Raw genomic sequence first — 25,200 nt, forward strand, 5'->3', positions numbered from 1 at the left:
AGATTTTTTTTCCCCCAGTTTGTGAAATCCTACAAGATCTTTGATACATCAATATCTGATACATCAATACAATTTTTTGAGTTGTAGCCAGGGATTTAACTCCTCCATCAAAAACATTATGTTACATTTTTCATTACCACTTTTAAAACCTAATCCTTCTGGTGTGCATGGTGTGTAGTTGCCAGAACATGTGGAAGCACTTTACAGAAAAAAAATGAAATACTCTGCTCTCTGCATGTTCTCTCTTTTTCATATCTCCTCTTGCTCCCATCCTCTCTTATAAGTAGCTAAACTTCTCTGGCAGTGTCTGAGACAGGGTAGATTTGAAGAAACTGCAGACAGAGATGCAATGCTTCTGCAGTATGGAGGGGAGGTATGGTGGGTAGTGGCAGAAGAGTGGTAGGCAGTATCTGGCCTTTAAAAAGCTGCCTCCACTTTTTTTTTTTTTTTTTTTTTTCTTTTTTTCCCCTCTCTCTTAGCAGTCTCATGAATTCTACATTTTTCTATCTTTATGAATATCGTATCTCACAGGCCCAAAGAGAAGCATTTGGGAAAGCATTAGGCATTTGGAAAGTTTGGACAGCTTGTAAAATGAAGGGTTAGAGATTAAAATATATAATGCAGGTATACATCAACAATAGAAATTCAAAAAACCTTAATTTTCATATTTGCAAGAATGTAGATGTAAGGATTTTCAAAAGTACTAGAATCTCAATATTAGGTACCTGATTTCAAACACTTCGCAGGAACTGGTATTTAAAGAGTGCATATTTTATTGTGAAATCAAGTTTAAACAAAGTGTTAACTTGATTCCTATATATGTTAAATGGACAGATGTCCATGGAGCCACTAGCTCAAGAAGTTATCTGGTCTGTGTTCTGTACTTTTATAAAATAAAAGTACTCTGTTTTTGTAAAATGGCTTCTATCTATTAATTTCTTTTGCTACTTGAAAGACTGATGGCAAGTCCTCATTTCCAGATACTTGTTGGATTGCCTGTGTGTAATGAAACACAGTTTTGATGAATTTGGTAAAAGAGATAACGTGTGTTGAGGATATTCAAGACCTCATTGAGTCCCAAAGGGTTTTAGCAGTCTTGTACACAGAAAAGGTTTCTCATTACAGGAGTCCACTTCCATGTCTGGGACAATCTTCCTTACATCCACAAGAATATCCTCTAGAGGATAAGCATAGACAGTGTGCTCAGTGGTCCAAAAAATGTCTCAGATTTTCTGCTGGATGTTTAGAGACTATCTGTGTTTCATTTATACACTTTACATAACTAAAAGACCTGAAGATGTTCATAGAAAAACGGATAGAGTATCAACATTTTGTTGTGTTGAAAGACATGAAATAAAGTAATCCTTTCTTTTCAATTGGCTATATATGAGTGAGTCAGTGGAAGGAAAGAAGGAAAGATGGAAGGAAGGAAAATCATAATAGTAAACTTATATATATATGTGAATCTATTTGAGAATTAATATCCTGAAATACCAGTGAATATGCTAAGATCGTTTTGCTGTCCTCAATATTATAATAATAAGACAATTAATTTTGGTAGGTGAATTTATCTAGTTGCTGCAATAAGTTATAAATAATAGAACACAGATTTGACATTCATTTATGAATTTATACTGATTTTGTTTTACTGGAAATTGTACCAAATATAGGATTAGGTGCCTTTTAAATTCCTTTTGGAATCCTATGTTTACTGAGAGCCCAGAAATTCTATGTGGTATTAACATGCTGATTCAATCTGATGTTGTTGCACAGTCTTGTGTAAGTCAGCTAAGAAAAAAAAAAAAAAAAAAAGCTATTGATATTCAGCAGGCGCCTCTGTAAAGCAATTTACAGAAGTAAATACCATTGCTAGCCTCTATGGCCAAGGTCTTTCCGTCCAAAAACTAATACAAAATGAAACAATGTTTCTTTAGATGGAATGAAAATTTTAAGAAGGGAAATGTTCACCACTTAAAAGGTTGCTCAGGACAAAATAAATCAAAGTGACAACATTATTTATGGTTTAATTCACAGAAAAGCAAAATGTACTAATGAATTAAAATAACAGCTTTTGGTATTGACAGATACAGAACATCTAGTGGCTTGTTCATCTATTTCCTGTAAAAGCCAAATGAAAACTCACATAGATTTTAATAAGTAATATGCTGAGTGCTATAATGTACTCTAAAAGGTGAAGTTTGTATAATTCATATGTATTTTATATAGATTTTATATTAGTTTAAGAACATTAATGATGTAACAGACACCATGGGATGAAATGCAATAAACATGCTATTCTTTGGTGTTTAAAACTCATTAGAGTGCACCATTGGCTTCTATATAAGTGCATCATTCTCCTATAGAGTGCATCATTGGCTCCTATTTAGATAAATACATATTGGGAGTGATCACAGTCCAGAAATTAAAGAGAAACAAGGATTGGGTTGAGCTGAATATTATTGATGGGTCTGCAAGTCATTCATCTTTATCTTTAGATTTTTGTATTTTATAGAGGTCCTAGGGCCTCTATTTATCAAGTAATTCAAATAGGAACAAGTCATTATTAGCTTTGGTAGAATATCTCCTTGAACTCAGGGTATGTTATGTATTTTATTTTATTTTATTTTATTTTATTTTATTTTATTTTATTTTATTTTATTTTATTTTATTTTATTTTATTTTATTTTATTTTATTTTATTTTATTTTATTTTATTTTATTTTATTTTATTTTATTTTATTTTATTTTATTTTATTTTATTTTAATTTTTGGACCTCAGTTAAATAGGCAACAGAAAATAATTTACCTTTTACATGTATCATTTCAGTATCTAGTCACAAAAATGGGAGTGTAAGAAGTGGAAATGAAAGGAACAAGATGAAATGAGAAAAAGGAGAGGAAATGAGTGGAGCAAGAGCAAGAGATACAGAACTGCTTCTACTTACAGCATGGCGAGAGAATGATGCTTCAAAGAACTCATGAGATTATGGCCTGTGGTTCAAGCCTTTAATTTAAAATTCCATCTTTTACAGCTTTAACCATGTTTTAACACAACAACATCTGTCTTATAAATGATGTAACTGGCAATTACAACTGCTGTGGTTGTCTAGATGTTCTGCAGAACATACTTCTGAAGGCTACAGCAATTACTTCTGCGAATGATTAATTAGGAAAATAAACTCATATTTTGTAAACTCTTATAGTGTGTAAGAAATAGGTCAACAGAAGGTGATGAATGTGTAGAGCTTTTTTTCTCCTGTAGTGACTATTAATGCTTTAGTGATCACTGTTAGTTTACAGAGATCATCAAGCTTTTAGACAGTTAAAAATTATTTCAAAATATTTTGTGCAGTTGTATGCTTACCAGAAAGAATAATTACTTTTGAATTCTTTTATCACGTCAGCCTTTAGACTAGGTAGGAAAACTGCTTGAGGGGATGCCTTGGTGTACAATGGGTTGAGAACTGTTCCTTTTCAACTAGAAGGCCATTATTCCCTTGATGCTTTACTATCTGTATCTGTCTGCTCACAGCTTTGTATATAGTGTTTTCAGCAGTGCTATCTATCTATCCATGATACAAACTGGTAGTATCTGTCATTTCTGTTATCTTATCACATGTCGTGGATAAAATTAGCTAACTATTTCAGAAAGTTCTTGCAGACCACACAGATAGTATGACAGAAGTAGTATGACAGAGTGGAACATTAGCTGGGTGAGATGCTGGTATGAAAAATACCAGTCAGATCATTTTTATGAAAACAATTGCAACTTTCTGGGTAAAAAAAAAAAAAAAAAAAAAAAAAAAAAAAAGGAAACAATATTACTTTTGAATGTAAAATGATATTTTTTGTTTTTCATATGTTATTTTTATTATTATTTTTAGTGTAAAGATATACACTCCTTGGAGATAACAATCTTATCATATACATGTCACATAGAAGGAAACTTAATGAAAAGACACAACATTCCATACTTTTATTGGTACACTGTGGACAACATTGGACATAGGAATTATTATTATTATTTTTTCTTTATGACAGAACAGGAGAGAAAGATACTGTCTTCTAAAATTTCCTTGAAGATCAGGTGGTTAGTAAGTTTGAAAAACTTGCCACTCTAATTTTGGCTCTGGGTTCTTCAGTTAGATACTTGGTCTGCCTTGGGGTTCTCTGAATCTTATCTGAATTTGAACAGAGGACCTGTGACTTGCCTATCCAGAGAGAGAATGCAACTAAGGGAATGTTGGTTGTTGCAACATTTTAAAGCATTTTAGCATTTTAAAGATCCTAAAACTCAGTTGGTGTATACCACTTCAGCAGCAAGATGAATCTTGTGATCTTAGCCTGGTGTGCTGTTTGGTAACTCAATCTGTGCTTAAACCACTGTTTATCTCCAGTGCAGGCAGAATTACATAGCAATGATAGTGTCACATAGACTGTTTTCACATTATATAAAGTATATAAATTTATGTATATAAATAATAAAAGAAACTACACTGCAAGGAATTTCTGAGATGCTTTTTTTTTTTTTTTTTTTTTTTTTTTTTTGAGGTTTTACTAGTTTTTAGAGGTTTTAGTGACAGATGTGGCAAATGCTAGGTGAATAAGTGCCAAATAATTTATGCGTCTTTATACTGTTTCTAATGAAATGACATTTTGTTAATGGCTACCAGTCAACATTTTTTTTTTATAAATATTTTCACAGAAATTCTCATAACTAATTGGTATGAAGCTCCTAATAATAAACAAAAACAACAGAACTTTGGCTTCTAAACTAGACATCTAAAATAAATGCTATGAAAAAGTCAATATGCAACTCACATGATGGATCCAGTGAAATAATCAAAAAACTTATTTTCTCAGCTTTCCTAAGAATTGTCTTTCAGAAGTGTAAGCTAACTGTTAAATTTGGCTGCAATTTGCAATTGTTATTTTTAAAATTGCAGAAATATTTTTTGATTATTTGTAATCTCTTTCCATTTTGATCACAGATGAAATCAGATTTCTTCTCAAGATAAATTATCCATAAAAACATCCTAAATCAGATTCTGAGAAAAAGATAGTTCTGAAATATAATTTAATGCTATAATAAGGAAGGTGTTAATTTAATCCGTGCATCAGATTTTCCTTTTTTTTTTTTTTAACCATTGTTCACTGAAACATATTAACTAAATATCAAGAGTATTTTAATATTATAGATAACTTACTTGAATATAGAAAGTGGGACAAAAATGGTTTACTAAAAAAAAAAAAAGAAAGCAAAAATGTTTACCTTTTTGACAAGTAATTGATGATTATAGTACTTGTTATGGAATATGGAAAGTAGTCAGGATTGATCAGCTTGATGTGCATTTTTGCACATTTTTGTCATTTAGTACAAGTCTTCTCAGGTTTGGTCTCAGCACTTTTTCAATCTTATACTTAACTCTTATCTTATATTAGGTAAATAATAGGCTGCCTTAGAGCCCTCTCTATATTTTTCAGTTCTGCCATCTCTTGTCACCAATAGCTCACATCTGGAAAACCACCTATTACACCTTAAGGTGCATGGGTCACCCAGGAAAGTGTAGCAGTTGCAATCATGTAACAATGCACTACAGGTAGAATAGATTACATTACTTTTTTATTGGTTCTTGAAAACTGTACAAGATACCATATTTAAGATGTATATTTAACTTACCTGAGAACTCTTAATACCTTGCTTTCCCCACTGCTCCATGGGTCAGGCTCCAGCTGTAAGGATCTGGCACTGAATGATAAGCTTACACATGTGACATGCGTCAAATTGATACTTTGCTTAGAGCTGAGGAAAGAACTGGAGATACTGCATGTGGAAAAGGCTGATATTTTCTGTTTTCAAATTTTCACATTGATATTTTTTGACACACATATTCTATATGACAGGCAGAGAAAGTTTATTATTACTGATATGGAGAGCTTTCCTCCCTTCACTTTGCTGTTTCACTGTGTAATAATCTTCTTATTTGTTAACCATTTTTTGCTTCTTGTTCAGTGCTGAAGTGAGCTGCTGTGTTATCTTTTTCAGCAGTTTATTGTGTTATGGTTCATCCTTCCTTTTTATATAATTCCTGGTTCTATGATTTTGAAGGCATTGAATGTAAAAGCTTCTTTACTCACTACCTTGGGTTTGGCAGAGGTTGAATTAAAAACAAAAACAAAACAGCTACATCTCTATAGCTAAAAAATATCTCTTAACCTCACAGGAATTACAATTTGGGATTATCTTTAGACAGGTGTTATTTTTACAGAATTTCACAGAATTTTCTAGGTTGGAAGAGACCTCAAGGTCATCGAGTCCAACCTCCAACCTAACGCTAACAGCCCTCCACTAAACCATATCCCTAAGCTCTACATCTAAGCATCTTTTGAAGACTTCCAGGGATGGTGACTCCACCACTTCCCTGGGCAGCCTGTTCCAGTGCCTCACAACCCTTTCAGTGAAGAAGTTCTTCCTAACATCTAACCTAAAACTGCCCTGGCTCAACTTAAGCCCATTCCCCCTCGTCCTGTCACCAGGCACGTGGGAGAACAGGCCAACCCCCACCTCGCTACAGCTAAATGTGTCCTGTGGTTCAAATTTTTCTTTTCAAAAATTGCGTATTAAAAATAACCAAGAGTGAGTCTTAGTTCCTCACAATTGCATTTGCCAGAAGAGTGTTTTCAGTATGAGTTATATGAGGTAGGTATTTAGCAAGTGAACCCCTAAAAATGTAACAATAGATAGCAGTTGGTGAGTTACTGAGGATTTAGCAATTGTGGAAAAGCTGAGCTCGTGTTTGTTATGATACATATCTCTGTGCCTCAATTACAGAATTTTTCCTTCACCTGACAATAAAGTTTGTGAGCTTTCTGTGACAAGGGCTCTCCACACTTCATGACTGTATAGCTCTTTGCCCATGGTGGGATAATTCACATAAAGCTACTTATTTTCTATGTTTCTGGTATACAAAAATGTAATCTTTATTATATATTTAATATATTAAGATACGAGACTGTGCGCATGCGTGTATCATGCACATGTTTACCTATATACATATTTGTAGAAACCCATGCATACATGATAGATAATACTTTTAGCACTAAATAATTCAGGCAGAGACCCTTTTTCAAACAATTTTTGAACAGAGGTAAATGTCTTCAGAGACTAGGAGACTTGTGTGCTAACAAAATTACTCAGCAAGCCTCAGGTCAGAAGTGTTTTCATGGTCTTATGTTCTGAAAAATCTCCCGCAGTTTATGAAAATGTAAAGAATACTTCAGTTAAAATCATCTTCATTTAAAATCTGCTTTTTTTCTGTTAAAAGCAGAAATTTAGTATTAATGCTCTCACAGTCTTTGGCTTGTCACAACTGTTTTAGGAGAATTTGCAGATTTGCAATGAAGTATCTACAAGAACCCTCTCTCTCTGTCTCTCTCTCTCAGTACCTGTGATATAGATACTTGTGATCATAACATCGACTTGTTCCAAGACTAAAGGATGATTTACATGAAGAAGAACAGTTATTTCAAGAGTCCCAGTGCCCCAGATCATTTATATTATATTTTTAGAAATAGAAAGCTGCTTTGGTTTTAGATAGTTATGACACAAATAATTCCCCTTTAAGTCAATGTAAGATGTTTGTCTATGTCTGAGAATAATTTGTCAATCTTGACACTGTCTCTCTCTCTCTCCAAACAAACAATCAAACAAAACAAAAAAAACAAACAAACAAACAAAAATCCACTGAACTATGATCTTTGATGTACTGTGATTTTACTGAAATTTCTTTTTGAGCTGCAGGAATGTTTATTAGTAGTATTAGTATTTATTCTCAAAATATGTTTTTTGAATTAAAATATCTCAGCTTTGGATTAGAAACTCATGCATTGTAATTAGAGTACTTACCCCTGCAATTCTTTAAATTCTATCATGTGGTCAGAAAACTCAATACTTGTAGTACAGCAAATTAGCTTACTTTGAACAAGGTAGTGCTGTAGCAATAGCCTCATGAGATTATGACATTATTTAAATCTAGCTTGCATAAATATGCAATACATCACAGTAACTTGCTTGTATGTGTATATATATATGTATGTATCCTTATATTAAATATTTTTAAATTTATTACATTTAATATATTAATAGTCTATGAACAAAATATATGAATATATTTCTGAGGCCTGAACATATAGTGAACTCTCTGTAACAACTGATTCCTCTTAAGTAGAAGATTTTCCTTTGGAAATATTAACACTAAATTGTCCCAACCCAAACTTCACATTGGTGGGTTTGTTGTGTTTTATTTGTAAGTTATTTATATGTATGTTTTCAAAGCAATGCTTAGTGACCCCATAATGGGTATACAATCTCCCACTGAGACAGATTTTGGAAAGGTGTATATAGATCCTTGTCAACTCCCTTGCTTGCTGTGTCAAAACACCAGTTATAAACACTGGCTATCAAAGATGCAAAACCAAGTAAAATCAGAACAATTTTGGCAGCTAAAGGCTGCATTAGAAACATGATATGAGATGCAGTTTTGAAGGATTTTTACAGAGACAGATGAGTAGGGGCAGTCTAACAAGAGAGGTAAGAGAAATAAGGTGTGATAGGAAACAAATCCTTTCTCTGTGCAAAAGTGAAGAAACAACATATTTCTATCTCTCTGTTTAAGAGAAATAAGGGCTTAGATATAACTTGTTAGATACCTGCATATAATATTGAACTTTGTCATGTTGAGGGGAAGAGTCACTAAATTGAACATATGGAAAGAGAATTAGTAGAATAAGCATTCTCTGGGAAGACCTGGCAACAGTAAATTGCTGTGTGATAAACTGAGAAGCTCTTGATATTCGTGTATATTCGTATATATATATATATATATATATATATATATTGTGATAGATAATGTCACAAATAAATATGCCATCTGCAATATAATTTTTCTTGACTTGTTCCTTTCCACTGGATAGCTTAGTCTTCCTTTCATTATCCTTTGATCTTCCTTTGGTCAGCTCCACAAGGTGGTGCATGTAGGGAGGCGCGTTTGAAGTGCTTCAGCACAAATGCACGCAGTATAATGCACGCAGCAGAGGAATAAAATGGATGAGCAAAAAGTCTTGGCCCAATCCCACAGCTATAACATCATCGACATAAGCAAAACCTGGTGGGATGATTCCTGTGGCTGGTGTGTTGCAATAGATGGTTACAGGCTCTTCAGGAGGGACAGGGTAGGGAGGTGGAGGGGCAGCAATGTACATGAAGCAGGGGTTGGACAGTGTGGAACTTCAGGTTAGTGATGGCAAAGTTGAGAGCCTCTGGGTAAGGACTGAGGGACGATCAAATAAAGGGGATGTCATTGTTGTAGTCTATTACAATTGGAGTCTATTACAATTGGATTTCAACTTGCCAGACATCAACTGGGATCACCACAGGGCCGACACGAGTAATTCCAGGAGGTTCATGAAGCACCTAAATGATAACTTCTTGGTGCAGGTGCTAAGGGAGCACCTGTGTTTATAGGGAGAAAATTCATGTGGCCAAAGCTCAACTACAGTTGAAGCTGACCATGTCTGTGGGAGACAATAATAAAGGTTTTTATAGATATGTAAACAGAAAAAGGAGAACCAAAGAAAACATAGGTCTTCTACTTGATGGGGAAGGTCTCCTCACAGAAAATGACAAAGGCAAAGCAGAGAAATGCCTTCTTTGCCTCTGGCTTCAACACTGATGTTGGGCTTTGGGACCTAGGGTGCCCAGAGCTGGAGGACCACAACAGTGGGAATGATAAACTCCCAACCAACCCTGAATGTGTGCAGGATTTTCTGCTCCACCTGGATGCATACAAGTCCACGGGTCCAGATGGCATTCATCCCAGGGTGCTTAAAGAGCTGGCTGACATCATTGCGGGACCTCTCTCAATTATTTTTCAATGATCTTGGGAATCTGGAGAGGTCCCAGTAGACTGGAAGCTGGTAAATGTTGTGCCAATTTTCAAGAAGGGCAAGAAAGAAGACCCTAGCAATTACAGGCCTGTCAGTGTCACGTCAGTGCCTGGTAAAATTATGGAGAAGATGATCCTTGAAGTTACTGAAGCATACCTGGGGGTCAATGCAGTCATTGGTCCCCAGCCAACATGAGTTCATGAGGGGTAGGTCCTGCCTAACAAATTTGATTTCCTTTTATGATAAGATCACCCATCTAGTTGACCAAGGGAAACCAACTGATGTGATCTTTTTGGACTTTAGCAAGGCTTTTGACATGGTTTCCCATTGGATCTTACTGGACAAAATACCCAGCATACAACTAAACAAAAACATTATACAATGGGTGCGCAATTGGCTGACAGGCAGGGCTCAAAGGGTTGTGGTAAATGGGGCCACATCTAGCTGGTGGATGGTCACTAGTGGGGTCCCTCAAGGCTCCATTTTAAGTCCAGTTCTCCTCAATGTGTATATAAATGATTTGGAAGTAGGACTAGAAGATGTTTTGAGCAAATTTGCCGATGGCACCAAACTTGGAGGAGTTGTGAACTTGGATGAGTGTGGAAAGGCCTTGCAGAGAGACCTGGACAGATTAGAGAGCTGGGTGATTACCAGCCGCATGAAGTTTAACAAGAGCAAGTGCCGGATGCTGCACCTGGGACTGGGCAATCCTGTCTATACACGTATGTACAGACTGGGTGACAAGATGCTGGAGAGCAGCCCCGCAGAGAGGGATCTGGGGGTTGTGGTTGACAGCAAGTTGAATATGAGCCAGCAGTGTGCCCTGGCAGCCAGGAGGGCCAACTGTATCCTGGGGTGCATCAAGCACAGCATTGCTAGTCGGTAGAGGGAAGTGATTGTCCTGCTCTACTCTGCACTGGTGCGGCATCACCTCGAGTACTGTGTGCAGTTCTGGGCACCACAGTACAAAAAGGACGTTAAACTGTTGGAGAGTGTCCAGAGGAGAGCAACGAAGATGGTGAAGGGCCTAGAGGGGAAGACATATGAGGAGTGGCTGAGATCACTTGGTCTGTTCAGCCTGGAGAAGAGAAGACTGAGGGGAGACCTCATTGCAGTCTACAAGTTTCTTTTGAGGGGGAGTGGAATGGCAGGTGCTGACCTGTTCTCTGTAATCACCAGTGATAGGAACCATGGGAACGGTGTTAAGCTGAGGACATCAAGAATAGGTTCTTCACCAAGAAGGTTGTTGCACACTAGAACAGGCTCCGCAGTGAAGTAGTCACTGCACCAAGCCTGTCTGAATTTAACAAGCGATTGGACTGTGCACTTAGTCACATGGTCTAAACTTTCAGGTAGACCTGTGCAGTGCCAGGAGTTTTACTTGATGTCCCTTATGGGTCCCTTCCAACTCAGGATATTCTATGTTTCTGTGATTCTATGATTCTATGATCTTGCCTTACTCAACTGTGCAACCACTTTGAGAAGACAGACATCTTAGCATGCTGATGATGTATATAAATGCTGATCCATTATTTTGAGAGGCAGCTGAAATGCTATGTCCTAGTAACAACTGAGGTAATGTATCAATATTGTCAGATTATTGTATTAGACCTCAATGGTATAACAACACTGATGCCTGCACAAACAAACAAATAAATAAATATTCAGATTAAAACTACGCAGAACTAAAAGTTCAATTTGAAAATTGCTTGAAGACAGAGAAATTGCTTCTCTCAGTGTTTATGACTATATCAGCCATAGAATTAAATTTTGTTAATAGTTGTTATGTATTTTGGACAGCATACATTTATACATAAATGTAGGCGTAAGATAAAGCTCTAGAAAAAAAATAATCTGAATAATTGTGTACAAAACAGCGCAAGCTGAAGTTATCATAGTTGAAATAAGAGAAATGTGTTATAGGAAAAGCACTTGTACCAGAAGTCTACTGGATAATTTCTGCAAAAATGACCTAGGTGTCTTCTGTGAACATAGATTGCATATGCCACTTGCAAAAGAGTAGATGTAGTCTTATGGAAGAAATGAGAGAAAGACAAAAGGATAACTGTGCAGCTTTATCACTGTCTGATACTTGTAGTTGCTTTAAGACCCACTGCACAGACCTGGCCTGGCTGTTGCGCAAGTCCCCAACCCCACTAGAACATAGCTGGCTCAAGAGACAACGCTCCACATATTCTATTTGACCTCTGTACCTTAGAGGCTCTTGCCAGTTATTAAAGAACAAAGAGCATAACTGTGCCAAGGACTATGAAAGTACAAGTCAGATTTACTTTCTTAAGGTTTGATCTACAGAAGTTAATTAAACAAAAAAAAAAAGAAAAGAAAAAGAAAGGGAAAAAGAAAAAGAAAGGGAAAAAGAAAAAGAAAAAGAAAAAGAAAAAGAAAAAGAAAAAGAAAAAGAAAAAGAAAAAGAAAAAGAAAAAGAAAAAGAAAAAGAAAAAGAAAAAGAAAAAGAAAAAGAAAGGCCTTATTTAAAAAAAAAGTTATTTTTCCTGTAGATTTGAGGTAAAAATATTGAAATAAATAGTAGTGGCATTTTGATTTTTAGATTAAATTGGAAAGATCATAGAAGAAGTCTTCGTAATTATATTGGTAGGAAATCCTTTCAATGTTGAAGAAATATTTGAGGAACCTATTATCAGAAAGTCAGTGTGTGATGGATACACTGTCCAAAAAAATATTCTCCCAGAAATGCTTATGCTTTTTATTGACTAAAGGTCAATAGGATGTGGTAATTGTAGGATAAGATTAGGTCAGCAAATGTAAAGAGGAAGCCATGGAAGAGTTTTTTCCATCTTCAAAACACAGTCTCTGTTATGCCAAAACATCAAACTCCAGTGGAAGAAGTGATCAGTAGTAAAGACTGTAAAGTGCTATACAACAGTCCTGAAATTGTGGAAGTTATTATGATCTGGTAAACATGTGTTGTACTGGGAGGAAATATATATATATAATAATAAAATAAATAAATAAATAAATAAATAAATAAATAAATAAATAAATAAAAAGATGCCATTAGGAACCTTTACTCTGCCATAAGGATTGAATGATTTTATAGATGTACATAGAAATCCTATGAAAGGGATTCAGGTAATGTGACTTTGGGTGTAGTGTTTCAGTTCATAGCCAAGATTTATTGTCATGCAGTGGCTGGATTGATGGTACTTGGAGGAAGGATGTTTGCTTAGAAATCATAATGGTAAATTCACATAAGGCTACAATATCAGGGTTATTATTATTTTTTTATACAGAAAAATACGTATTTTCTTATCCTCTTAAACTTGGTATCTCTGCTGTAATCCCGCTCAAATCTGATTTTAAAAGTCATTTCGTTGTCCTTTTAAATGTCAACCCAATCTTGTTCTTGACAAATAATATATCTGATATATAAAATAAAACTTTTATGATAAGAAACACTCTTGAGTTAATATGACTGTGTAAAACACACTGACCTTGTTGAAATAATCAATGTTTTTATACTTGTTTGGGTCTATCTGTTTTATCCTGTAACTTTTAATTAATGCTGTTGTTACGTCCTTTGACCTGTATACTTCTAAAACTGCTTTGGGGGGAGAAAAGTTATGCAACAAAGATGACTTGGCAGTTTTATAAACCGGTAATTGGAAATCAATGTACTTTAAGCTGTGGGAAGAAAATGTAATAAACAATCTAGTCTAGAGGGACAAAGGATTATTTCTTAATAGTATAAAAAGGTCAGTGCTACAGTAATTAAATTAAACTTGAAAGGCATCCTAAGCAATACTTCTGAATTGTAATATCCCTGAAAGAAATAAGGTACTTGACAATTATATTCTATTGAATCTACTATAGGTCATGTCCTATAGAAATGAACACACTTAAATTGCTTCCTATTTCAACACTTGATCCTAAATCTCCAATATTTGTTCTTATATTATGCAATTCTGTATGGTCCCAACCAGCTTAGAATTGAACAGTACTCAGGTCTGCACTGAGCCAGGTTGACAGACAGCTCATATTCCTGTAGTGCACTCTGTCTACCTGCATCTATTAACTCTCACAACAACAGTATCTATGAAGTGTTAGCACTAGCTGTTTGATCTTGTGCACATTGGAAAACAAGTGGTGATCATCCTTTGGGCAGTTGGGCAGGTGTGCTCAGGATTTTTTCTACTGGAAATAGACCGGATGTATTGGGCTATGATAAACTAAAATAATAAAATTCAATATGAAATACTGCTTAAGCTTTTGAAATTGCTGTGCTCTTTGGATTTGACTGTGTTTACTACTGATGTGCTTACTACATGTGAGATAAGAAGTGTGATCACCAGTCACTTAATAAACTTCAACATTGATTATTATGAGTGAAATATTTTCTCATTCTTTGTGCATTTACTGTAAAGCTGAACAGTTCTGCAGTATAGCTGTAGTAGTATTTGATTGTAGCTCATCTTTATTTTCTGAAACTTAAAAGGACACTTCAGAAAACAGATATAATTAACCTAGGGATAAGAACAGTGTAAGATCACTCCTTTACTTTTAATTAGTAGTAGCATCTCAGTTAACTTCGTTACCACTGACAACTACTTTTACTGATTAAGTCCTTAATCACAAAAATAAAATGTGCATGCATTATTTTCCTTGCTAGCCCCAAAAGGTTAGTGTTATACATAGAAATACTACATGTTAAATGTTTTGAGATTTTTTCCTGATGGCAATGAGAGTACTCAGTCATGTTTCTTGGCTATATCATGGGCAGGTATGTTTTCCAGATGTTGAGGGTTAACCCTAGTAGGCAGCTAGACACCACACAGCCATTCAGTCAGTCCCATACAGCCAGATGGGGAAGAAATTCAGAAAGGTAAAAATGAGAAAACTCTTGGGTTGAGATAAAGACCCAAGGTCTTTACTAGGTAAAGCAAAAGCTATGCATACAAACAAAACAAAACAATAAATCTATTCACTACTTCCCATCGGCAAGCAGATATTCAGCTTCTTTCAGGAAAGCAGGACTCATCAAGAGCAATGGGTTCTTTGAAGACAAATTCCATCACTCTGAATGTCCCCTCTTCTTTCTCCTCAGCTTTTATTGCTGTGTGTTTTTGTATGACATGGAACAACCCTTTGGTTGTTTTGAGTTTGCTGCCCCTGTTGTATCCTCTCAAAACTTCCAGTGTACTCTAAGCCTCCTCACTAGTGGGCAGAGTGAGAGAGAGAGAAGGCTGCTCAGCAACAATTAAAATATCACTGTGTAATCAACACTTTTTTTTTTTTTTCTTTTCATCACAAACCCAAAATACAGCACCATACAAGCTCTATGAAGACAATTAACTATATCCCACTCAAAATTGGGACACAGCATGCTTCTGACTGTCTGAGAATTTACCTGATCCAACATCTGGATAATAACATTAGTCTTATTCTATCACATCTGGATTTCACTGGTAGGGAAAATATGCTGAGAGTAAGTCGCATTCAGCTTTCCAAGACTGGATTATAAGAGGTTATCCCATATTCCACTGTAGAAACCTGTCATCTGAAAGTTTGCTTTGGTTGTTTTTCTTTACAAATAATAAGAGTAAAAAATCTTTTCTCACTTTATATAAAGATCATTGGGAAGAAGACAGCAGGAGGAGGAATTTATACATAATATTAATCTGTTGTTGTTATCAAACCTTGAGTTGTCATTTGTTTCATTGGTTTCAGTTAAGAAAATGAGATCCTGAATTAGGTGTGTACTACTTGAGAATGTTTCAGTACATTTTTGTGCACAATGCAGATTTCAGAACCTGGATTTAAGATAAGAAAGCTAACATCAAAGTGTTTGACCATTATAAAGGTAAAAAAGAGGTTGTATACACAAGAGCTGTGAAGCTTTGGAACGCAATGTGCAGAGGATTGTTCTGCTCAGTATGCAGCTGTCTGTAGCTAGACAATAATGAAATCCTGAGGATGTTGTACATCCGCTGTTTATGAACGCAACAGTCAGGAACTGCAATGTGGAGAAATCTGAGAAAACAGACAGTAGATGTTGATTTTTTATTTTTTTTAAAGCAGACAGGGTTCTAATGGCTGGTGGGTAAAGGTTGTTTGTTGTTGTTTTATTCCTAGTGCATTTTTTATATGCCTCATGATAAAACTTCAGTATTGTTCTCTCATAAAAGAGCCATCTGTATTAAAATTTCATAGTCTTCTGAGGGGTAGAGATGAGGTGTAGAGGGACTACTAATTGAAAAGACATCAAAATCATTTCAGCTACAAGTTAAGAAAGATTTAAGTTCATAAGAATGAGAATAAAGGCAAATTCAAAGCATATTTAAATGTATAATTTTGAAGCTTTTCCTTTTTTTTTTTTTTTTTTTTTTTTTTTTAGAAATATGATAGTATATCAATTCTTAAATGTCAAAGCACAATGTAAGCAGTAGAGCCAAGGTAGGTGCTGCTTTGTTTCTAGCTCCTGTTAATTTCTCATTTTCTTTTTATAAAGGAAATGTTTGGGGATACAAGCACAGCACAATGTGATACAGTGGATTTCACTGCTCCTTTTGTCATCTTTACTGCTGGGACACATGGATAGTGACGGAACTGTATATTTTCCATAGACTGTGTGAGAACACAGGCAAGTCCTGCCTGACCAGCCTCATCTCCTTCTATGACTGGGTGACCTGCCTGGTGGATGACAGAAAGGCTGTTGATATAGTCTGCCTAGACTTCAGCAAAGCCTTTGACACAGTCTCCCATAGTATTCTCCTGGAGCAGCTGGCAGCCCATGGCTTGGACAGGTACACTCTGGGCTGGGTTAGAAACTGGCTGGGTGGCTGGGCCCAGAGAGTAGTGGTGAATGAAGTGAAATCCAGCTGGTGACTGGTCACCAGTGGTGTTCCCCAGGGGTCAATGTTGGGGCCCATCTTCTTTAATATTTTTACTGATGATTTGGGTGAGGGAACTGAGTGCACGCTCAGTAAGTTTGGAGATGACACCATGTTGGGAGAAGTGTCTGTTGGAGGGTAGGAAGGCCCTGCAGAGGGACCAGGACAGTTTGGATCAATGGCAGGTGTCATTAGTGCCATAACTCCCTGTTATAGGGAGTTGGAACTAGATGATCTTTCAGATCTCTTCCAACCTGAGCCATCCCGTGATTTTATGGTTAAGTGCCACTTTGGTAATACAATGGGGTTATTGTGGTGCCCACAGGCTGCAGGGAAACTTCTTCTCCATGCCTGGAACACCTCTCACTCTTCTTCTGCACTGACCTTGGGTCTGCAGGGCTGCTTCTCACCCCTCTCTTCCAGTTGCAGTTCTGCATTTTTTTCCCTTCCTTAACTCTGCTCTCTGAGAGGCACAGCCAGAGTCGCTCCCTGGCTCTGCTCTGGCCAGTGGCATGTCCCTTTTGTAACCATCAGGAGCTGGCTCTGTTCTGATCACAGTTTATGCGTTCTGATCACAGAGGCCACCCCTTCACCCCCTGTGCTATCAAATCCTTGTCACATAAACCCAATGCACAATGATGTCATGTTTATTATACATGTTTAAAATGAAATAAATAGACAGAAGTGGGTAGTTCTGACAACAGCAACTTAAAGTGTATGAGTCTAGTTTGTAGACAGCATGTTTTCTGTGCCTTATTTTTTCGTTTGTTTGTTTGTATGAATGCCTTTCTGAGCTTTTGTTACCAGTTACTATGGGGATTGTTCAATTGACATCTACAAAAGTGCTCTTGCAGAAATAGTATCATTGCAAAACTTTGAGTAATACTTTAAAATATTATTTTTACAATAATGAAGAGATGAAAATGCATTTCTTAATTTGAGAATATTTTTTCCTGTTCTTGGATACATTAAGTCATCTTCATAAGAACTAATGATTTGCCTATTTAATCTTATAAAACTTCCTAGAAAATAGGTAATGTGTTGATTCTACTGATCTGCAGTGACAGCTAAAGAAGCAAGATAAAGTATTCTGAGTTGTCTTCTCATCAGATGAAGCTACTGCTTCCATTTCAGGAGATCCCAAGATCAATTTCTATTCTACACTGGGGCAGTTTGGCAAAAACAGTCTGAGGGAGAGTTAAATATACATTGACCCTAAAAATGACAAGTAAATAAGTGTAGGAGGGTGGAAGAATGAATAGCTTTCCTTGATGCTGTAATTAACCTGCACGTGTCAGAATTGTCTTGCAGTTACTAAGGCTACTGGATTATGATTCAGTTCTTGGTTATGAATTACTGTAGCTGTTATTCTCCTTGTACTGCAGGTATATATTTTTAGAAGATGGAAATTTGAGAGAATGATTTGCTCAGCATTTAGTTTTCTGGGTATTGCATGTGTCCATGACAAACACCTTGTATGAAAGTCTCTCCTAAGTAAAGCAGAGTTGAAAGCTACCTTTTCATATCAAGGTGGCATATAGCTGGTTCAATTTCTATATACATATAAGGTATATATATATATATATATATATATTTGTGTGTGGTTTATACTTTAAGATGTTATCAAGAGGAAATGGACAAAAAGTAGGCAGAAAGCTGTGCTTGCAGTAAAACAGAATGTGAAAAATTCAAATGTCTCAAGATTTATACAGAGTTAAAATTAAACAATAAAATTAAGTTAAAAATAAACAATAGAATGCCCCAACTGTTATCTCCTCAGATTATGTTGCAATGTACTCAAAAACTTTTTGGTTAATTTAATTCCATTTTTCTTGGGAAACAAATGCAGTTGTGTTTAGGAAGACCTGACTGCAGGCATGGTTATGCTGTTTCTTCATTACAACAATCTCCAACATTCAGTTAATTCAAATATATTCTAAATAAAAAGAATGTTTTTTCAAATCTAACTGCCAAGTTGCAGTAGCAATCTGCAGCTAAGAGTAAATAAAAAGCATTGTCAAGTGTCTATGAAAGGTGAGGGAAATGTTGTTGTATATGATTACTGTGATCATGCACAGTCTGTACTGACAATCTTCCTTGTCAATCTGCTAACTCTTCAGATTTGCTGCGCCTCTGAGAAACCCCTATAACCTGACTTTTTTTATTTCAGCAGTTTCTCAGACATGAACTTGAGTCTTCATCATTTTAAATGAACATCCTACTTAGCCAGCTGCCCATCCGAAAATGCTGTTCTGCTTTTCTCTGTCTTTTTAGCACCTCTCACTAATTTATGGAGCCTCCTGGAGTGCCATGTGCGAGTCAGGGTGTTCACACACTGCATGACAGTGTTACAAAAGCTGTTTGCCAGGCTGCTGTTCCATTGGAGGTGTTGGTGCTGGGCAGCATCCTTAAGGCACGAAGTCTTCCCATCCTTGGGCTTTTCCCAAAGTGAAATATCTCTGCTGACCTGGCACCCCTTGCTAAAGATCACTGTTTCCTGCTGGGAAGGAGTGCTGGTGCAAACTCCACATTTTATAGTATTTATTTGTTCCTGATTTTATAGAGCTTGTTTTAAATATTTTGGAAACGTTCTTTGGTTATAAATTTGGCTATAAATTTGATTCTACAAATTTCTCATGTTTGGCTTAAGCTCCATAGTAAAAGACATAAGATATTCCAGCTTTTAATTTTTTCTACTTATCAATGATATGGACAAAACAACTCATTATTTTATGTAGTTACATCAAGGAAGACTGGCAAAGTCCTGGATTTTTCAAATAAGCAGTAAAAATAAAAAGCTACTTAAGCTATTTAATTTTTAAAAATAAGCCTTTTTTTTTTTTTTTTTCTTTCATTCCAAACTACAGACCCAATTGTTCTCAAACTAATCTCAATCCTGGTTGACAGTTAGTGAAATTATAATTACTTTATAAACCTACAATATGAGATATAATAAGGGAGTGTCGAATATACAGTCATTTAAGTTTTGGTAAATATGTAACAGCTTTCCTTTTTCAAATGAAGTCCCGAAAGTGTGAAATTTATTTTTTATTGTATTATCATACAGTAATAGATTCTTCAACACAACTATCTACAATTTTTCAAATAAAGTTCCACAAAGATCACCTAAATCTGTATAGGCTTAAATTTTTTATTTTTCTTTTAGACATTAACAAGAGACACTTGATGTTTTATTAAAAGGCTAGATATTCTAGCACCCCAGGACTTTCCTTCTAACTCTAGATATATTGATATATTTGGTTCAATTCAAGTAGGTTAAATTACCTTAAGGTAGGGGTAAAGTCTGGCATGTAAGTATATTTTCTTTCTGGTTCACAATGAAAAGATTAAAACTAATGTTAAAAAATGTTTGAAATACTGGAATATTCCATTTGAAAGTTTGCATCCCAAACTTTTAGGGAAGCTACATTTGATGATAAACATTCTTATGTTTAAGTAGTGCCGTCTTTTTTGAAACATTTACAAAAATGCATGGGGACAACTAATTGTCTTGTATGATGTACGATACCACTTAGATGAGTTGGATCACATCAAATGCTATGAAATTTAACAGCAAAGCTTCACCTCAAGAAAATTTGGGTTATTAAGCTTTTCAGGTAGGCATCTTGTTGCCTAATGTTCATTGAAAATTACTCATCCTGAAATACGCCAAAAGCCACCTTTATCTTTCAGCACCTGACAGTATTTTCTTTCCCTCAGAATTGTCTAGCTGATTTCATTTTCCTGCATGGAACACCAATTGCTGGCAAGCAAATTCATTTACCAGCAGACAGTCAGAAAACTATTGGCTGAGTTTTTCTGTTACCTTCATTTTTATGGATGCAGCAGCAGTCCAACAAAAATTATCTTCAATTTATGCTTGCAGCATAACCTTTCAACATCCTCTGCTTGTGAAAGTGGTCAGCAATGAGGAGGGAATGGAATGGTGAAGCATGGAAAGTCTAGAATTCTGGTGGTGCTTCAGCTCTTACTGAAGCATATTTGTATTCATTTCAAGTAATGGCAAAATATATGACCTGTGAAAGGCATCTTATTCACTGGATGTGAGGTAAAATAGATTTTTCCAAAACCACTAGCTGAATATAATTTTCTGTGTAAATTCATCTAACTTAGTCCTTTTCTGATGGAAATTCCCTGAAGTACATATGCCCTGAAGATCTTTAAAGGGTTGGAACTGCGTGAATAGTAGAGACAAAACAGTGATATCATTACAATAAATAAGACAAAGTAGCTGTCATGAAAGTTCTTTGGTATTTTGTAGGGATAGCAATTTCCCCCATATATATACATTCAATATAACATCAACATGAACATCAACTGTCAATAAAAGAAAGTTTTGAGATTAGCAGCATGCAGTCTCCGTATTACACCTGAGCAGGCAAGCAGTGCAAGCAATTGCTTTCTAAAGCAGGCACTTCTGCCCAGAGAATAAATGAACAGAGGAGCAAAGAAATGACAATTCAATAATACTGCATTTTTTTTTCCTAGTTGGTCAATAGAACATTAATTATCATAGCTTAACCCAGGTCAATGAACTTAATTTTATTGAAACTAAGATCTTTATATTTAAAATCCTGAGGTATTTAGTGCCAACAAGTCTTTATTGTACAAACCATAACTATGCTTCTTGTACGAAATTACTATGCTGATTAGTTGAGCATAACCAGTCAAGTAATAATTTTGGAGACATTTTCAATTTCATTTAGTGTTAATTAAATTTAATTAGCCCTTATTACATCATGTTACCTGAACAAGCTTTACAAATTACTATTGTCTTACAACCTAGGTCAGATCTAGTCCAACTTCATTCCAAAGGAATGTTTATTTCTTCATCTGTTTCTCTACTTTTTAAAAGTCTGCAATTACTGTATTCCTTTTTGTACCTCAAAATATTCAAAGGCAGTTCAAATAAATAAGCCATGTATTAATTTATTTGTTCCCTTTGTCACTTTCCCTATTTCACAGAACAATTACGGCAATATAGAGTTAAGTAACTTTTGTTTGTTGTTTATTTAATTCAATATATGTATATTTATAAAATTTTATGTTTTTAGATGGTCTTAAAATTAACTGTTATATAATAAAGCTGTTGAATAATTCAGTATTAACTATAACAGAACTGCAGAGCTGCTTCCAACAATAATAAAATGGGGAGTTATTAGTAGAAGATGTTAGATGAGGAGGGTACTTTGAAAAATCTTGGAAATTTGGAGCTGGACCCAAGGGAAATACTGGCATTTATCCTAATTTTGCTACTGGAAAATTTGAAGCTCATATAGAGTATTTTTGCTTGTTTGTTGTTTGGTTGGTTGTTTGGTTGGTTGGTTTGGTTTGTTTAGCTAAAAGAGGAGGAAAATAACTTTAAAGAGATAGAATAACTTTAAAAGGGTTGTTTGGCTCCCTAAAGGAAATGGGAAAACATCCAAAGTTAACAAGAATTCATTTCAGAATAACTTTGCTGAAGTGGTCATAAAATATACTTAAGTGTGACAAATGGTGATTCACAATGAGTTGGGTCAGCAATGGTCTATGTAGTGTCAGAATTGTGGCATTCCCCCTACTTAATGACACAGTTGGTGGATCTGAGCCTACATCTGTTAAATATCGGCTTAATGCTCATCACTGAACATAGCCCTTGGCCTGTAGGATTCCTGGAAAAACAGCTATAGTTTTTTTACAGTGTGTGGAGATGAGGGAAGGGTTCCTTGGCAGCAAGGATTTTTTCAAGTCTTTTAATACAAAACTTCTGAGAGGGAAGAAAACTAAACCTAAGTGGGATGATATTCTTTGTAGTGTGTTGCCTTAAGGGGGCAGTGGCAACCTGGTTCAGGAACGGCATGGCAACCAACCCCAGGCCGCTCGGTCCATCGGCTCACAGACACCAATGTGGTGGATGGCAAATGGCGTTTATTGTCGAGTCACATGGCATTATATACCTGAGGCCCATAGCGTCACTTCCGCTTGCTTACATCACAGACCACACGCTACTGTCCATTAAGGGACAGGCTCCACCTTTCCGTACAGCGCGACATCTTCCGGCCACCAGACCCTAACTACCCACATTTCCCCCCTCCCTATGCACAACCAAATTAGCTAAAATATAACAATCTTAAGACGTAGACATCATAACTTAAATAAAAAACATAAGGCACAATAACCAGGAGAAAACTAGGAAGTAACTGGTAACCCTGAGTAAATACACTCTTAAAGTAGTTGTTGGTGTTCTACCAACATAATTTTAACTTTCTCTAACCAGCTTTTAACAAACACAAGCTTATTTAGTATACAAGGTCCAAAGATAAGATCATACAAAGGCATCACAACCCCCCACCCACGGAGGCCGCTTCGCTGTCGTCTGGGTTCTGCCAGTGTGGAACTCTCAGGCTTAGACAGGACGCTTGCTGACTTATTGTCTTCTCTTGTCACCGGGGTATACAGATTACGGGGATGTCCGATGATCCATTCCTGTGAACAGAAACTCAGTTTTCATTAGTTTTATTCTGAGTCACGGTTGGGTCACTGCACCAAACTGGCGCCAGCGCCCGATCCACTGTGATCTGGCAGATAGTAGGCGAGTTGATCATTCCTTGAGGCAGCATTTTCCACTGGAAGTTGGGGCGTTGGCTGTTTGGAGCTTCTCTGGCTGCACGAGTTGCCATAACTTCATGGGCCCACAGGCCCTGGGCTTGCGCCTGGGGGGTGATCACTGTTGGGTCCACACCCATTAGCCGCTGCACGCTAGAGCCATATAGTGGGTGATCTGCCCCAGTAACTTGGGCCAGTTGTCTCATACAGTTGTCCTCCCGTTCTTGTTTAAAAGTGATCATCCCCCCCCCGCCAAAGATCAGTCTACAAGTTTGTTTTATATCAAACGGGAGCACATTGTCTCCCCTGAAAACACCATCTATGAGGGTGGAGACCATTGCAGAATGAAGCCCTTTATCTGCAATGGCTTTAACAATTGCTTGTACATCCTTAGGGTTTATTGGTGAGTGAACCCTCTGCCCCCCATCTGTCACCCAGACTGGGAATGCTAGCATGGCCGGAAGAGCCCAGTCGGCGCACGCAATCTTTATTTTCCTCCAATCCATGAGAGGAATTTCTCCCCCTCGCGGTGCTGCTTTATTTCGGATGGGGATATTTTTGCTATCTGTCCCCATTTCCTCCTCCGAATTTGAATCGGTACCTGATCCGGAGTCGGAGCTCGACTGACTGCTCACCTCCGAGTCCCGGTACCCTCCCGTCGAGTTCGGGCCCCGCCCACTAGCCTTGCGGGGGGGCCGCTCCCCGCTCCGGCCCCGCCCCCCACCCCTTTGGGCGGGCCACTCTCTCCCTCGTGGCTCACCCCGCCGCCTTCTCTGCGAGGTGTTTGCCCCACCAGAGCGGTTTTTCGGATGGCCGTTCCAATCGGCTCTCTGCCCCTCTCTCGCGCTTCTACCTCCTCCCCGGTCGTCCCCACAGCCGTTCTCTTTCTCCCATTTCCACGTGTTAGTAAAACCCAGCACTTCATCCCCGTTCCCGCCGGAGGTTTCTTCACCCGACTCTTCGTCTTCTAGTTCGATGCCGTACTGGGGCGCACATGGCGGTGGTCTCTCCCAGATTTCCTCAGACTCTGGTTCCCCACCGGCACCCCTGGCTTCCTCAGCTGAGCCACCCCATAGCTTCCACAACTTTGATACGACCTTCACAAGGGTTTCCATCTTCCTTGTTGGTCCGGGAGCGTCCTCCCCACCGGGCTGGTCCCGCCACTCCGGCCACCGTTCACCTGAATCCAGGAGTTTTCCCGGGTTTCGGCACCACTTGTTGCCTTCAGGGGGCAGTGGCGACCTGGTTCAGGAATGGCATGGCGACCAACCCCAGGCCGCTCGGTCCATCGGCTCACAGACACCAATGTGGTGGATGGCAAATGGCGTTTATTGTCGAGTCACATGGCATTATATACCCGAGGCCCATAGCGTCACTTCCGCTTGCTTACATCACAGACCACACACTACTGTCCATCAAGGGACGGGCTCCACCTTTCCGTACAGCGCGACATCTTCCGGCCACCAGACCCTAACTACCCACAGTAGTGCTCAAAATCTTTAATTGTCTGGGTGTAACTGTTGTGTGCAATCTTAATTTTTTATTAGAATGCTGTACTTCTTTAGGTACAAGCTACTGGTGATGTCACTCAAATAATGCTTTTGTCTGCAGGTGTAACATAAATAGGAACTATTTACAGAATGGCTGTGGCTTTCTGCTCCTTCCAGCCAGGACAAATGGCAATCAGATTTCATGTGTAATAGTCTAAATTGATGTTGCTGGTTTGAGCACTTTCCTCTAATCTGCCACATCCACACGTGTGGCCTTACTATAACTGCTTT

Source organism: Aythya marila, assembly GCF_965140915.1.
Source record: "Aythya marila genome assembly, chromosome: Z".
Lineage (NCBI taxonomy): Eukaryota > Metazoa > Chordata > Aves > Anseriformes > Anatidae > Aythya > Aythya marila.